The sequence below is a fragment of the Euphorbia lathyris genome, chromosome 7 (genome assembly GCF_963576675.1).
Source record: "Euphorbia lathyris chromosome 7, ddEupLath1.1, whole genome shotgun sequence".
Classification (NCBI taxonomy): domain Eukaryota; kingdom Viridiplantae; phylum Streptophyta; class Magnoliopsida; order Malpighiales; family Euphorbiaceae; genus Euphorbia; species Euphorbia lathyris.
Window position 1 is genome coordinate 19,334,790 of NC_088916.1, and position 12,382 is coordinate 19,347,171.

The window sequence follows — 12,382 nt, forward strand, 5'->3', positions numbered from 1 at the left end:
ATCATTATATCCTAGTATCTCCTCCCCACACCTACAACATGCATTTACTTCCATCATTACATAAAAGTAAAACATAAAGTGCACAAAAGAAATAGGATAGAAAAACTCCCTCAGGGGTGGCTTGTCAATCCAACCCCGAATTTCCAATGCTAAATTTTCAATCCAAGCTGCAGTCCTGAAAATTAATCCGACGTCGGTGAGTATTCCGATTAGAGGGTTCTGCCAATAGAAAAAAAGAAAACAAACATAAGAATAAGAGTAGAAAAAGCAAAAGAAAAGAAAAAGGAAAAAAAACGTTAATTAAATTTTTTTTTTGGTGTGTCTCGCCGAGATGAGTAGTGTCTCGGCGAGACAACATGAGAATTTTTTTTTTTTTCTGAAAAACCCTAATTTTTTTTATTTATATATATATATATATACATATCTGAACAATTATCTCAACCTATTCAATTTACATAGATTATAATCGAAATAGTCCCCGGCAACGGCGCCAAAAACTTGATGCTCGTAAAGTATATAACAGTTAATAGGACAAGTGTATCCTATCGCAACAAGTAATAAAGTGCTAAGCACGAGATCGAACCACAAGGACTATTCGTTATAACTAGTAAATCTACCTAGAATGATCTAATTGTTTAGAGGGTTGGATAAAAGTTGGGTTTTTAAATAACTAATTAAAGCAATAAAGATAACAAAATAAAGGAAACAATTGACAGTGTAGAAGGTGAATTCACGGATGACACAACCTAGGCTGAGGAATCCTTTGATTAAATCCTATTTATGGGTTTAGGGAGTTCAGATTTGTGTTTTACCAGTGATTGAAGGTAATTGCCCTAAGTGAAAGACTAATATGATCAGTATTGTCCTTCCTATTCACATGCATTCGGGTGACGGCTTGATTAGGCATATACCCTAAGTCATGCAAAGCATTAGGTTTATTGACAACTAAGGCTAAAGCCGTAGCCCAGCCACAAAGCCTCATTCCTAGTGGTCTCTAGCGAAGTCAGGTTAATACAAATTCGGGATAGACGATTCCGTGGTCAGGTTCTCATCTATCTATAATCCTTATTTAATGTCAGGGTCACAGGCATTAGGCACATTATATACATAAACAGGCTAGTTGATCATTATCAATGTTCATTCTAGCATAAATCCTGTTCCTAACAATATCTAGGCATTAAACATGCATAAACTGATCAATGAAAGGTCCTAGATCCCTAATCATAAATATTCATATAATCAATTTCATCCCCATCCCAAATTGGATGAGGATTAATTCATAGACAAATTAATCATAGCAATAGGCGTATAAGAATAATGGAAAAAGGTTCAATTAAATATAATCGCAAAAGATAAAAGGAAAAGAGATAAAAATCCAAAACCCGTTTTGCCGATTCCAATTACAGAAATAGAAGACGAGGAACTTCTCCCATCAATTGTTCTTGAAAGAAATAAAAACAGGAAATAAATCTAACCTAGAAAGCAGGAAAATCTAATCTAAAAAGAAATAAAGCTACATTATGGAGGAGAGAAAGCCCTAGCGGCTCTCCGATTTATTCAATGTCTAATCCCCCCACTGAAAGATTAGGATTAGCTCCCTATTTATAGAGTTAGGAAGGAAACCCTAATGCCTCAGGGGTAAAAATGGCATTTACAAAGTGTTAAATGGGCTTTTAAGGCCCTGATCCGCGAATTTCAGCAGGAGCGCCTTCCCCCACCTCGTCTCGTCGAGACAAGGCCTGTCTCGACGAGACGAGGGCCTGTCTCGACGAGACAGGTGATGTCTCGCCGAGACAGGTCCTATTTGAGGAACTGTGGCTCCGGCTTTTATCTGTTTAGGTCCCTGGGCTTCCGAAAAGTGCTCTAATGGTCCCTGACGAATTCCAAAAGTGCTCTGATGGTCCCTGAATGATCCGGAAATGCTCCAATAGGCTTGGGTCTAGTTCGGAAAGGCACGAAAGGTCCATGAAAATCTCTGAAAACACCGAAAATGCCAAAAATAAGGGAATTGCTAATTTAAACTAAAAGATAATAAAACACTACTGAAATTAAAAGAAAATAAAGCAAAAGGAAGCTAAAAGGGGCCTAAAAACCCTATACAAATGGGAGCTATCAACCTCCCCACACTTGAATCTTGCTTGTCCTCAAGCAAGACAGAATCTAAAGCAGAGAAAAATCAACAAATAGCTCCCCTACAAAAACAAGAATCTACTACACTTTATTATTCACAACAATTCACACTACTCATTTTGCAATTAAAAACATGATGAACCTCAGGCGAGTCTCCAAAACTGATTAATTTGGTTTTATCAATCAACACTTCATGAATACAAAAGAAGAGAACTAAAATTGATAGCTCACAAGTGATCACTCTAACGCTCAAGTGTTTGGGTAAAAAAATTTGTATTTGTAAACGCTCTACATGTTATTGCACAAAGTGGTCACGTTGGGATTGCATCATCCATCCGGTCAAAATTAATGCATTAAAATTAAACAAAATCATAGGTCTTTAAGGGTTGTAACATTGGCTAAAGGTTGGGGTAGGAAAAAGGAAATTTTAGGCAAAAAGTTAAATGACTCAAATAGTTAAAATTTTTGCAAAAAGGACACATTTTTCGCATTAGGGAGCTATAAACCACCTCCACACACTTAAAATTTTGCTTGTCCTCAAGCAATTCATAATCCAAAAGGGACACTGTTTCCGCTCTGTATATAAAGGTTGAAGCTCAAGGTTGTGTTTATGAGGCAATGAAGTATTCGGGAAGCAACTAAAAATATAAACACGTCTTTTATCCTTTCCTCTATTTTATTCTTTTTTTTATTTGGTTTTTAACCATTTTTTTTTTCTTTGAATAGAGGGGAAAAAGAGTGAAATTCAATTGGGTAAAGGTTGCTTCTTCTATTAAAATTACAACCTTTTAATGATTGCTAGCGAGAATTTGAAGGATAAGTGTGTCTAAGGATTTATCAAAACTAAATTGAGTAATTTAACTTGGATGAGAAAGGATATTTAAGACGGCTAAGGTTTGTAACATGGTTGATCAAAGAAAGGGGTAAAAGGCTCAAATGGGCTTATCTAGGGGAATTGTTAAGGGATTTTGGCTAAACAAAGAAATTGGCTGAATTTCACAAAGGGCTATACCTAGGTTGCCTAATCATTTCAAGTTTAATAAAAACACAAAATTCAACCAGTATTGGATGCAATTCCTATGAGCACAAAGACAATAAATGTAATCCCACACCTAAGAGATCAATTGTTCCTAATCATGAGTCTAAAATATTGATCTTTATGGCTCTAACTCACAATTGAAGGGTTATTTGTATCAATCCTAGCCTCAACTAACGTTCCGTTCCATGTCAATTTTAGGCAAATAATACTCTTTGGAGACTCAAACGTTGTTCAAAATTTTTCTCATGCATCAATTTCATTTAGAATGTGCAAATTTTTAAGCGCATTGTCAACTGTATTGCGGGATAGCTAAATGTATCAAATTCAACTGCCTAGGATACTTTTTATTCCTAGAATTAAAAAGCAAACAAAAACAAAAAGCATGAAATCCTAAAATTAAAACAAAAACATGCAACCTAATATAAAAAAACAAAAAGAAATTAAAAACATGCAAATGGCAGAATCTAAAATCATTATATCCTAGTATCTCCTCCCCACACCTACAACATGCATTTACTTCCATCATTACATAAAAGTAAAACATAAAGTGCAGAAAAGAAATAAGATAGAAAAACTCCCTCAGGGGTGGCTTGTCAATCCAACCCCGAATTTCCGATGCTAAATTTTCAATCCAAGTTGCAGTCCTGAAAATTAATCCGGCGTTGGTGAGTATTCCGATTAGAGGGTTCTGCCAATAGAAAAAAAGAAAACAAACATAAGAATAAGAGTAGAAAAAGCAAAAGAAACGAAAAAGGAAAAAAAAACGTTAATTAAATTTTTTTTAAATAGAAAATAAAAAATAATTTTTTTTTGGTGTGTCTCGCCGAGATGAACAGTGTCTCGGCGAGACGACATGAGAATTTTTTTTTTTTTTCTGAAAAACCCGAATTCTTTTTTTATTTTTTTATATATATATACACATATCTAAACAATTATCTCAACCTATTCAATTTACATAGATTATAATCGAAATAGTCCCCGGCAACGGCGCCAAAAACTTGATGCTCGTAAAGTATATAACAGTTAATAGGACAAGTGTATCCTATCACAACAAGTAATAAAGTGCTAAGCATGAGATCGAACTACAAGGACTATTCGTTATAACTAGTAAATCTACCTAGAATGATCTAATTGTTTAGAGGGTTGGATAAAAGTTGGGTTTTTGAATAACTAATTAAAGCAATAAAGATAACAAAATAAAGAAAACAATTGACAGTGTAGAAGGTGAATTCACGGATGACACAACCTAGGCTGAGGAATCCTTTGATTAAATCCTATTTATGGGTTTAGGGAGTTCAGATTTGTGTTTTACCAGTGATTGAAGGTAATTGCCCTAAGTGAAAGACTAATATGATCAGTATTGTCCTTCCTATTCACATGCATTCGGGTGACGGCTTGATTAGGCATATACCCTAGGTCATGCAAAGCATTAGGTTTATTGACAACTAAGGCTAAAGCCGTAGCCCAGCCACAAAGCCTCATTCCTAGTGGTCTCTAGCGAAGTCAGGTTAATACAAATTCGGGATAGACAATTCCGTGGTCAGGTTCTCATCTATCTATAATCCTTATTTAATGTCAGGGTCACAGGCATTAGGCACATTATATATATAAACAGGCTAGTTGATCATTATCAATGTTCTTTCTAGCATAAATCTTGTTCCTAATAATATCTAGGCATTAAGCATGCATAAACTGATCAATGAAAGGTCCTAGATCCCTAATCATAAATATTCATATAATCAATTTCATCCCCATCCCAAATTGGATGGGGATTAATTCATAGACAAATTAATCATAGCAATAGGCGTATAAGAATAATGGAAAAAGCTTCAATTAAATATAATCGCAAAAGATAAAAGGAAAAGAGATAGAAATCCAAAACCTGTTTTGCCGATTCCAACTACAGAAATAGAAGACGAGGAACTTCTCCCATCAATTGTTCTTGAAAGAAATAAAAACAGGAAATAAATCTAACCTAGAAAGCAGGAAAATCTAATCTAAAAAGAAATAAAACTACATTATGGAGGAGAGAAAAGCCCTAGCGGCTCTCCGATTTATTCAATGGCTAATCCCCCCCTGAAAGATTAGGATTAGCTCCCTATTTATAGAGTTAGGAAGGAAACCCTAATACCTCAGGGGTAAAAATGGCATTTACAAAGTGTTAAATGGGCTTTTAAGGCCCTGATCCGCGAATTTCAGCAAAGGGGAAGGCGCGCCTGCGCCTTCCCCCGCCTCGTCTTGTCGAGACAAGGCCTGTCTCGACGAGACGAGGGCCTGTCTCGACGAGACAGGTGATGTCTCGCCGAGACAGGTCCTATTTGAGGAACTGTGGCTCCGGCTTTTATCTATTTAGGTACCTGGGCTTCCGAAAAGTGCTTTAATGGTCCCTGACGAATCCCAAAAGTGCTCGGATGGTCCCTGAATGATCCGGAAATGCTCCAATAGGCTTGGGTCTGGTTCGGAAAGGCACGAAAGGTCCCTGAAAATCCCTGAAAACACCGAAAATGCCAAAAATAAGGGAATTGCTAATTTAAACTAAAAGATAATAAAACACTACTGAAATTAAAAGAAAATAAAGCAAAAGGAAACTAAAAGGGGCCTAAAAACCCTATACAAATGGGAGCTATCAAATTCGCGGAATTAAGTGCAGTCAAATTGTCGCCCGTTATCTGTGATGAAAGAATGAGGGACTCTGAATCGGTATATTATTGTTCGTTTGAGGAAGCTTATAACATTGTCGGCGGTTATCTTAGCGATGGCTTCAGCCTCAATCCATTTTGTGAAGTGATCGACTGCGACCACCACGAAACGCTTCTGTGCTAAGGCTATCGGAAAAGGACCGAGCAGATCAACTCCCCATACAGCGAAAGGCCAGGGTGTGATGAGTATTTGCATGCACTTGACATGCCTGGTAGTTTCGCACCATCCGAACCGCGTCGGAGTCCATGGTCTGCCAGTAAAGTCCCTGAAGTCGGGCCTTTTTCGCAATCGAACGAGCACCCTGATGTGAGCTATATACACCCTGGTGTATTTCTTTTAGACAGTGATCTCCCTCTTCCTCGGAAATGCAACATAACCAAGGCTGGCTGATCGACTTCCGATAAAGGATGCCGTCATGCATTGCGTATCGCCAGGATCACCGAACCACGAGGGATGCTTGAGTCTTGTCTTCTGGCAGGGCTCCATCTTCCAGGTATATGATTATATGACTTCTCCAACCGTTTGTTACTGCATCAGCCATGTCGATCTGCAAGGAGCATTGTGTGCTGATGGCTGGGGCCGCAGCAGTTTCTATAAGTGTATGTGGGTCACTGGACTGCTCGCCTGCTGCGAGAGTAGCAATGGCATCTGCTTCTTCATTTTCCTCTCGCGGTATGAGTTTCAGGGTGAAAATTATTCCCTTGCTTTTGAGATCCTCGAGCATGGACTTGGAAAGCTCCAAGTATTGACACATTGTTGGGTCTTTTGCTTTGTAAGTGCCATTGACGTGGCTGACGACGAGTTTGGAGTCTGAGTACATCCTCAGATTCCCTGTTACCATTATTTTGGCCAGTCAAAGGGCCGCGATCAGGGCCTTATACTCTGCTTGGTTGTTTGTGGTTGGAAAATTAAATCGGACGACATATCGTAAGCGGAGGTCGTAAGGTCCCTAAATGGCGATGCCTGCGCCTGCCCGCCCTAGTCCACAAGACTCGTCTACACTCATAGTCCATTGGTCGCTATTGTTAGCTTTATCCTGGGTGAGGCCGTTGGTAGATGACCCGGTGAATTTGGCAAGGAAATCGGAGAGTACTTGAGCTTTGTTCGTAGTGCGGGGCTCAAAGCGTACATCAAACTACGACCGTTGGATCGACCAGTTGGTGATGCGATCAGAGACCTCAGGTTTTTGGACTGCCTTCTTGAGAGGGTAATTGGTAGGGATGGCAACGGTTACTCTACCCGCGGGTACCCGGCACTACCCGACCCTAATGGGACTACCCGTACCCTGTACAAAAGGGTATGGGACGGGTATGGGATCAAAATCACTACCCGTTAGGGTAATGGGACGGGTATGGGAAGACCCCCTAGGGTACTCGGTACCCGTTACCCGTCATAAATTTTTTATATATCAAAAAATATTATTATGTTTTAGATGTAAGATGCAAGATTTGAATGCTAAACTTTTGTTCTTTAACCATTAAGTGATATCACTAAACTATTTTATTTTTATTGATTAAGGTTCAATTTGTTCAATTTTTAAATCAATGATTTATTAAATTTATACTTTGTTAAATTTGTAATATTTTTTATTTTATTTATTGATTCTTAACGGGTAAGGGTACCCGCGGGTACCCGTGAATTAAATGGGAAGGGTATGGGATGCAAAACATATACCCGTTAGGGTAATGGGAAGGGTACGGGTAATTAAAAAATAAAAGGGTAAGGGTTTGGGATTGGGATTGGGATTGGGATTGGGATTGGCACTACCCGCGGGTACCCTACCCGTTGCCATCCCTAGTAATTGGTTTTGACGACAACCGTATGCACTTGGAAATATGGCCGTAGGCGTTTAAACACATGTGTAATGGCGAAAAGAGCCTTCTCAACCTCGGAGTACCGGACCTCTGCTCCCTTGAGCACCTTGCTTAAGAAGTATATCGGATAGAGCTTCATACCTTCAACCTGAGTGAGAACCAGTGCCACGGTTTTATCGACTATGGTGAAGTACAGCTGGATGTCCCGGCCCTGCTTTGGCACTGACAGTAGGGGTGGCGTGGCGAGAAAAGTTTTGATGGCATTGAATGCCACCTGACAGTCGGTAGACCATTTAAAGGGATGGCCCTTTTTTATTGCTTTGTAGAAAGGCAGGCAACGTTGCGGCGAGCAGGAGATGAACCGCCCCAAGGCGATGACCCTTCCGTTGAGTCTTTGGACGCCCTGTAGATTGTGTGGTGCTTTCATTTCTAAAATTTCCTCAATCTTCGCGGGATTAGTCTCAATACCCCTCTCTGAGACCACACAGCCAAGAAACTTGCCGCTACGAATTCCAAAGAAGCATTTCTCCGGGTTGAGTTTGAAGTTGTAGTCCCTAAAAATTTTAAACACCTCTACCAAGTCATGTGGGTGATCGCTTTCATCAGTTCTCAAGACGACCATGTCGTCGATGTAGACTTGTACCGACTTGCTGATGAGGTGAGAGAACATCTTGTCTATTAGTCGTTGATATGTGGCCCCTGCGTTTTTCAGGCCGAAAGGCATTACATTGTAGCAATATGTGCCTTCATGCGTTATAAAGGAGGTTTTCTCGGCATCGGCTGGGTCCAAGGGTATTTGCTGAAAACCGGCTATGGCATCAAATTGGGATAGGATTTTGCGCCCTGCTGTTTGATCGAGAAGTTGATCTATGTTAGGCAGCGGGTAAGAATCTTTGGGACATGCTTTATTAACGTCGGTAAAGTCTACACACATGCGGTACTTTCCACTGGCTTTCTTTACAAGTACAACATTAGAAAGCCAATCTGGATAGTGAACTTCGTGAATAAATTTAACAGTTAAAAGCTTCTCGATCTCTGCCTTGACTGCTGCATGTTTGTCCCTTGCTTATACCCGTTTCTTCTGTTTTAGAGGCTCGACAGAAGGATCAATATTCAACTTGTGAGTTACCTGCTCGGGTGAAACGCCCGTGATATCCTCGGTGCACCAAGCGAACACGTCTGAATGTTCGGTGAGAACGGCCTTTATTTCATCGGCCAGCTGAGGCTGCAGCTTGGTCCCGATCTTCAATGCCTTGCTCTCCCCAACCGGGCAGTCTTCGACTGGCTCTATTGGCGTGGGATTGTACCCCCTCATATCCATCAGGCCGTCCTCAAGATAGAGTGTCGTCCGTGGTTGAGTTGCCTCCCATTGCAGTTTCTTGGCCAAGATGCGGTCTCCATGGATGGTGATTTTGCCGCTTCGATATGGTAGGGTCAGGCATAGGTCGGAGATGTCAACCACAGCTTTGAGGCTAGCCAGCAGAGGTCTTCCGATGATAGCGTTATAGACTAAGGGGATGTCCACCGCTACCCATTCGGCGGTGCCTTCTGTCTCCTCACCGTCCTCGCCGAGGATCGTCGGGAGAGAGATGGTTCCCTTTACGGGGATTTCTATCTCTGACAATCCAACCAGGGGAAAGGTTCCCGCGTGGAGGGCCTTGTGGGTATTTTTCATAACTCTCAATGCTGTCCATGTCACCAAATTTACCGAGCTCCTGTGTCAACCAGCACCCGGTGCACCTTAAAGCTGGAGATGTTGATAGTGACCACGAGGGCCTCTGAGTGGCTAGTTTGGAGTGGTGGCTGTAGTGTCAGGGTCTGATCGGCTGTTTTTCTCTTCCGAGAGGTCTCCGGATGGGGACAGAGCGTCGGTGTTCCCTCTCTGATAACATGAATTTCCCCGTGGAACCTAGGTCACTTTGGTTCCTCCGCTCGACCGACGTCGTGCTGGTTCGGGCTTTTCTCTCTTTGCCTAATGGGTCTCGGCGGGGCACCCTGCTGTGTGATTCGTTCGATTTCCTTCTGTAGCTGATAACAGTTCTCTATGGAGTGTCTGGAGGATTTGTGGTATTTGCAGTATTCCTTCTCGATGCGGGTCTTCCCTTTGTCCGTCGGTGAGGTTAGGTGTGTGTATCGTCGAGCTGGGTTCTGAGTAACATAGTGTACCTCCTTTCCTCGGGACCGGTCTCCCCTGCGTTCTGAGTTCATCGGCTCTACACGTGCGGGAAAAGGTAAGGGGGCCTCCCTGCGGGCCCGTCCTCCGTCTCGGGCCTTCCCGGTCAACCTGCTCTTTTCTTCTCTCCGCGAGTCTCCTCTGGCCTTGTCTTTTTCCGATTCTTCGTATCCTGCAGGTTGATCACAGTCGTCGTACCGGACGAAGGTCTGCGCCATGGTCATGAGCTCCTCCAAGGATCGGGGCATTTTTCTGAAGCACTTTTGTCAAACCCGACCCTAAATGGCATCGAGTACGACGGTGAAAGAAGGAGAATGAACTTATGAACCTAAAATATGAATTTATCATCTACAAATCAATCCACTTAGACCCTAAGAAACTTTGACGGTATTCAGAGTGCCCAAAATATATTTATTTATTTGTTTGGTTTGGACTCGATAATTCTATCGAGTTTCCTACGTATCCGAATAATCTTAATTAAAGAATCAAAGCCACGTAGTTCTATCTATATTAAAGAATTATATTTCCTAACACTTAGACTAATGTAAATCATAGCCTTATTATAAAATAATAATTATTTCAAAAATTAACATTGCATTCAAATAATTTATCCAAAGCTTGAAGGTCAGTAACACTATTGTAATATATTAAAAATTCATAAAAATCCTTTCACGAAAACAATAACCCATACGATTTTAATTCGAGTCCAAACGTCTATTTAATCCAAACCGGAATTTTAAGTCCATACTACTCGTTATACCGGACAAACCTGATTCAAAATCATCGTCTTAAAATGTCTGGTAAAGGAATCAAACTATAAATCTAACCCGACTATTTTTATCATTCAATCATTTTTACCAACGAATTAACCTAAGGTCTACACCCTATTCTTTTACCAAATGAACCGATTTAGACGTCTAACACAATAACGAGTCCATTTTTATCAATTTTACCAAAAGAACCCAATTTAAACGTCCAAATCTCAAACGGATCTTATTCAAAACTCATTCCAAGTCTAAGTCAATGACTCTTTCTACCGAGAAAATCAGGTTCAGAACCCGCTCAAAGTCTAAAACGACTCTATCGAACACATCAAATTCAAAACTCGCTGAAATTACATGAAGACCAAAGGAATCTAGAATTACCCAAAATTAGAAGGAGGCCTCCGGGAATCGAAACACGGTCTTTCGGAAACATAGATAGGGAGCTCGTCTCTCCGACTAAGAACGGCATAAGTAAACCATGGAACCTTCCTACTTTTGAACCGAGAGAGAAGTAAGGATAATCCCCCGTAAAGAAAGAAATAGATAAGGATAATCAATCACCTCCCAAGCTGGTTAATTCCATTTAGATATATCCTTAATATTATAATCTTTGAGTGGTGATCAGATTGAATCAAGGGTTCCTCTTTTCCCAATCTCATCGTATGGTTATAATAAATGGACTTGTATTTTATTTGTTTTACATTCCATGGAACTTTAGATTTGTGTTATACGTACCAATATTAGTTAATTTATTTATACATACCAACATTAGTTAATTATAAGTCTAAATAACTAATTAACACTTTTAATACCTCTAATTATTAATTTAGCTCAAGTTGTAAATTAATTATGATATTTAAACGCATCGTTAACAATCCCATAAATTTTCCTTATTTATATTCGTGTATCATTAACGAACCGTTCCTTTGTCTATACGTCACTATTAATCGGTTTCTGAATTGAACCTTTATTTATTATTCCGACTACAAAAATTCATCGTATATAACTAAAGATGTTATCTCGGTCTAAAATTCAAATAATGAATTTGAGGTGTTATATAATCTAATATTATCTTATAAAAGTTTAAAAATTTGGACACGGACTTGACAACTTTTGTTTAAGGGGCTCGCACGAGGTGCCTTTTGCGATAGCATCGTGGGCCACTTCCAGATTGAGGCCTTTGACCTGAGAGGCCATGTGGTGGAACCTGGAGAGGAAATTTCGTAGTGGCTCGGTCGTCCGCTGCTTGAGCCCATTGAGGTCCGAGCTGATCTTCCTTACTTTTGCTGCCGCGGTGAACCTAGAGAGAAAAAGGTCTTTTAATAGGTCGAAGGAATCGATGGACTCGGGAGCCAATCCTCGATACGATTCCTGCGCACTCGCGAAGAGTGTAGTGGGGAAAACCTTGCACATGATGTCCTCATCCTTGGAGTAGAGGTTGATGGAGCTCATAAAAGAAGCCACGTGATCATTCGGGTCCTCGGTTCCCGAGTACTGGGACAACCGTGTGGCTTTCCAGTCACGCGGAAACCTCGTTTCAATGATCCTTTGCACCAGCGGAGTTTTGCCGGAGGTGATGCTTCCCCCCATTACTCCCTCGAGTGCCCTCTTGTCCAAAAACCGCTGGATTTTCTGCTCCAGTATGTCCTCGTCGCCGGTGGTTACTGGTCCTTCGGATATCGCACCTCTTGCTCCTAGTGCAGCCGTGGCGGGCTCGTGTTGCCTCTCAATGAGTGCCTCCGGGGCTGCTGATCTGGTCGCA

At 40.8% G+C, this 12,382-nt stretch overlaps 1 long non-coding RNA gene across 1 annotated transcript; it reads right to left on the reverse strand.

Annotated features, from left to right (window-relative positions):
* Positions 1 to 1,392: 1,392 nt before the first annotated feature.
* On the reverse strand, positions 1,393 to 11,159 carry LOC136235098 (uncharacterized). Its single transcript, XR_010691651.1, has 3 exons — positions 11,002 to 11,159; positions 5,527 to 5,658; positions 1,393 to 5,110 (listed from the first exon to the last, which is right to left on the reverse strand). It is a non-coding gene; the product is annotated as an uncharacterized lncRNA (long non-coding RNA).
* Positions 11,160 to 12,382: the final 1,223 nt, after the last annotated feature.